The sequence below is a fragment of the Rattus norvegicus genome, chromosome 13 (assembly GCF_036323735.1).
Source record: "Rattus norvegicus strain BN/NHsdMcwi chromosome 13, GRCr8, whole genome shotgun sequence".
Lineage (NCBI taxonomy): Eukaryota > Metazoa > Chordata > Mammalia > Rodentia > Muridae > Rattus > Rattus norvegicus.
The window spans coordinates 104,388,210-104,393,536 of NC_086031.1; the positions used below are offsets into that span (position 1 = coordinate 104,388,210).

The following is a 5,327-nucleotide window of genomic DNA, read 5'->3' on the forward strand; positions in this document are numbered from 1 at the left end:
GCACCTGCCAGCAACCCTTTGAGAACAGAACTTTCTGGCTTGCCTGCATTTGCTTTCTCAGTTGACCTGTTGGTCTAATGGTGGCATTGAGTGGCAGTTACAGCAGCTTGGCCCTCCTTGGACACTGCAAAAGGGGTGATGGTGGTGGGAGAGGCTTGGGGTTGGGGAGCTCTCCTCCTGGTTGCAAGGAGGGAGAGAAGGGAGGCTGCCCTAGGTGACAATGGAGGCCATGGCTCTCCCAGGCCATCTGGTTTATAAGCACACTTCCTTTAAAAGAAAGATTCTTACCACATCCTCTGTCTTGGTGCAAGGAGTCTTAAATTCAGTGAGAAGAGATCTCAGATGCTCAAAGTGAGTGCCAGTAGTTACCACAGTGGAGGATGGTGTCACACACACTTCCTTAAGCACAGAGGCCCAGGGGCCCCAGCAGGACCCAGCTCATGCCACCCAAAGTCCTTGGTGGTATCAATTAGTTGAGGAGGACATCATGTGAATGAGCACTAAGTGGCTCTTCTCCCAAGCCTCTAAGCACACATTCGGCATCCGCCATGAACTCAAGATTAATGTAAGAATAAATATAAACACTAGAGGCCGGGTCTCCTGCAGGAGCCTTTTCTGCATTGGGTTATTTTATCCTGGAGGTGGATTTGATAGACTCAGGAGGAAGCTGATGTAATTATTGCCCATGTTAGAGTAAAGAAATAGAGCTCTGAAGAACTTAAATAGTCTGTTCAAGGCCACACAGCAAGAAGAAGTTGAGCTACAATTGAAATGTTATCCTTGGTGTGGGGTGTGTGTGTGTGTGTGTGTGTGTGTGTGTGTGTGTGTGTGTGTGTTTGTGTCTTACATAGCCCAGGCTGGCCTCAAATTTGCTATGTAAGTTGACCTTGAACTCCTGATCCTCCTCTTCCACCTCCCAAGTCTTAAGACTATGAGTGCTCAGCACCATTCGTGCCTTCAACGTTTAGATTTTTCTATGTACATAACTAGTAAAGATCATGCACATTCAATTAACTTATAGAATTTAGAATAAAATTGGCGATGGATATGAGACCATGAGGGAAAGGAAGAAGGCTGGGGACAGGAGGAAGGGAGGAGGGATGAAAAGAAATTCTGAGACAAATTTGGTGGTATAGATTGGTGTGTGTGTGTGTGCATGTCTGTATGTATGTGTATGTGTGTATATGTTTGTATATGTTTGTATGTATGTGTATGCATGTATGTGTATATATCTGTTTGTATGTGTGTATATATGTGTTTGTGTATATGTGTATGTATATATGTATTTGTGTATGTTTGTATGTGTGTGTATATGTGTGTATATGTATGTGTATATGTGTGTATATGTTTGTTTGCATGTGTATGTATGTGTATGCTTGTACATATGTGTATGTATGTGTATATGTGTGTATGTGTGTACGTATGTGTGTGTGTGTGTCAGAGAGAGAAAGAAAGAATGAAGAAGAGAATACTATTTTTCCTATTACAAGTTTCCATGTTTTCTGTCCTTTGTTGGTGGCCTACCAGATAGAATTTAGCACTTCCTAAGGTACTGTGTTTTGTTTATTTTTCTTGTTCTTTCCCAAATTGCTGTTCTCAGAGAAGTTTCCAATAGTGACCCAGCACATTCAAACACTCCCATTCTAAGCATGTTCCTCAGAAACACAGCCAGAAGAAGTGATGGGCCAGTGAATTGCATGTTGTGTGAGTATGAGGACTTGTGTTTGGTTCCCAGCACCTGGGGAGGCAGAGGTAGCCTGGAGATCCCTGGCCAACTGGTCTACCTTAAATAGGTGTGAGTTCCATGCTGATGAGAGCCACAGTCTCTAAAGATGAGATATGGAGAAATTGAGAAAGATTCCTGTTGTTGTGCCCTAACCTCCACATGTGTGTGCACACATGTTCTTTTGAACACTCACAAGTGCTGGTGCACTTTTCACACAAATACGACCAGGGTGGAGGTGGGGCAGACAGCTATCATCCTTTCCAGCTCCAGCAGTGTGTGGTGTGTGTGTGTGTGTGTGTGTGAGAGAGAGAGAGAGAGAGAGAGAGAGAGAGAGAGAGAGAGAGAATACAACCCAGTAAACCATCATTGCTTTCTGACTTTGGTACAAATCAAACCCGCTGTGTATTTCTATAGTGCCGTGGACAGAACTGAGTGCTCTAAAGTTCGTGCTGAATCTCTGACCCACACAATGACAGGAGTAGGGAACCTGGCTAGCAGGGGTCCTAAGGGTGAGATTGTGGCAGCATCCTCCTCCTTCAGCACTGCTCTCTGTCCTTCACTGAGCAAGGACACGAGGTGAAAGCAGTTGGCTGTAAGCCAGGCAGAGGCCAAACAGGCTGGGACCTTCATCTTGGCTATTCAGCTTCCTTAGCCATAAACCAAGAGAAACAAAAAAGAGAATTTCTGCAGTTAAAGTCACACGGTCTGTATTGTATGAGAGTAGCATGGAAATGTCTGTATTGTATGTCAATACGTGAGAAGTGACCCCAGGCAGGCCTGGGTCCCAGGTGAAGAATGGCCAGGGCTTCAAGCAGGGTCCTACTACATTGTGGTGCTAAGGCGATTCCCCAGCAGGTTTGAGAACTAAGTTAGGCGTGTGTCTAGGAGGGACTCCTATTTATTTTTGAAAACTGTTAGCATTTTAAAATTTAATACTATTGTTTATATATAAATGGTGACTTCATATTCCACTGCACATGTGTAGAGTGTAGTTGTTCAGAGGACAACATTTAGAGACAGTTCTTTCCTTCCAAACCTTTTCATCGGTTTTGGGGATCCAGCTCAGGTCAACTGGCATGCAAGGCAAATGTCTTTACGTGTTGAGCCACCTCACGAGCAGATGAAAAAATGCTATGTAGAAATTAACCCTTTTAATTTGGTGCATTTGCAAAAACAAAGAAACACACACAAACTAGACAAATTTTTATTGTTCTTGTGAAGTATAGATTTCTTAGACCACCTTCAATGTTGAGTACTTCATTTAAAAAAAAAAAAGGAAATTCATGTCTCCCAGTGTTAGGAGTCTTCAAATGGCCTCAAACGAACTCGAGCATCAGAATCAAGAGATTTTCAGAGATGCTGGTAATTAGTTTTCTCCTAAGGGTAAAAGGAAGCTGATTCAATGGTTGTTATGAAGAGCAAGGGATGGGGAGACAGCCCATGTCTCTGAGAAGGAGGCAGCGCCTACCTGTGGTACTATCTTCTCACCTGCTCCTGAGGAGAGGCTGTGCTTGCTTTGTGTTCAGCTGGGAACTGTCCCCACCCCACTCTGGCTCAGCCCTGAGCTTAGCTCTAAACTGGACTCTACCTCCTGGTGTTTGGCCTCACTAAGTCTCTAGCTCTGCTTTCTTCCATCTCCTATCTACTTCCTATCTCTTACAAGACAAGGCATATCCATTTAAGTCAAGGGCTGCAGGAGAAAGCTGTACGCATCTCCTTTCTCCTCAATGCTGATGGTGTCTTGAAATGACCAGGGTTGTCTGTGTGAAGGGAAGAGCATGCAGTGAAGGGCTAAGAAGTCACCAGGGATAGGGATGGAGTGACAGGTCAAGTGGTATAGGGCCTAGAGGGGAATCTGGGTAATGAATCCAGTCATAGACTACTGAAGGTCTGCTGGGACCATCGGTCCAACCTATGTCTCTCCTCCGAAGTGGATTGGCCAATGATAGTGGATAACTCTGAGCATGATAAACTAGTATTTATTAAATGTGGGTTGAGTCGGGGATGGAGAAGGTATCACAGGCATCTCTGTGAGAAGCTCAACAGGACAAGATCTTTCCCAATAAACCCACGGAAGGGAGCACTGCTTCTTGGAGCATAGGCCATAGACTAAGTAGCCATCAATGACAGGAAAGTAGGATCCCTAAGTGGCATGGACTTAGTGAGACATTTTAGATCACACGACTCTGTAAAGAACTTATTGTGTGTGTGGAGGAGGGGTGCCCCCACACACACATGCACACATGAGCGTGTGCAAATGTAGACACATGCATGCATGTGGAGGCTAGGAGGTCAGCCTCAACTTTGGCTCCTCAGCAATCACTCACCTTGGTTTTTGACTCCTGGTCTTTTCATTGGCCTGAAGCTTGCAGATCAGGGTAAACTAGCTGGCTGGTGAGTCTGAGGGCTCTATTTGTCTCTGCCTCCCCAGAGTTGAGATTACATATGGCCACCACCGTGCCTAGCCTTTTTTTTTAAACTGTATTCTGTAACACTTTATTAAGAAGGAACCTATGTCAGTACTACTATGTAAACAATGACAAAGATCAAGGGAAACACATCAGGGATCACATAGACAATAATATTCATTGTCCTTTATATAACTAATGTATAATAGTTAAGGAAACTTTAATCCTACTTAAGCAAACATTTTTGCATACACTGCCTTCTCTTTATCTTTCTGTGCCTTTATCATTTGTTTGGCTTTAAGCAATTCTGCCGGGATAGCTTTATCTCCTGGGCTATCTCCTGAACCTTCTTGAGATCAGCCGATGCTTGATCATTTTCCTTTAATCCTTGCCATCCTCATGCTTTTCGGTATAGTACTTTAGTGTTTGAAGGGTCCACTTCAAGAGCCTCCAAGCAACTGTTAATTGCCCCCTGCCAATTTGACATCTTCAATTGACAAGCATCAATATTGAGCGCACGCCTTAAGGCTATAGGCTGTAGTCTGGACAGATCTGCTTTCTCAATAACAGCCTTTGAACTATCCATGTACTTTAAAACCTTCGCATATTTTTAATAGCCATCTCCCAGTTCTAAGATTTGAAAAAAAGTATTTCTAGTGCTTTTTAAGTCTTCAGATATTGATAAAATTTTATCTACATCTTTTAAATCTATATCTCCATCCTCGGGGAAATCTGGATGACTGTCACCAGAGCCATCTTCAGGGAATATCCCCCAGTCATCCCTTCTTTCAATTCTCCACATTCGGCAATAATACACCGTTTGGCAGGTTTTTCACCATGCCTAGCTTTAAAAATGTGGATTCTGGGGTGTGAAAATGAGATCCTTATGCTTGCAAAACAAGCATTTCACTGACAGTGTCTCCATGCCCTGGCTCTCATTTAAAAGAAGGGGAATTTGAACATCAGAGAGTTTATGAAGAGTTGTACAGGTGCCCCACCTTGTACACGGTGAGGTTGAGACACAAGCAGGGACTTTCTGTGTAGGAACTTCTTGGGTGCTCGTGAATCAGGAAAGGTCATGAACCACCTTGGCTCAGCTGGGTTTTGGGTTTTGAGAATGATGGATTTTGAGTGAGATGAATGGATAGATACGTCTCCTCCCTGGACTGTGCCACCATGAGGTCAAAGACCAT

General features: G+C 43.9%; 1 pseudogene; it reads right to left on the bottom strand.

Moving 5' to 3' along the window:
* Nucleotides 1-2,916: 2,916 nt before the first annotated feature.
* Nucleotides 2,917-5,327, bottom strand: Ppid-ps9 (peptidylprolyl isomerase D, pseudogene 9; annotated as a pseudogene).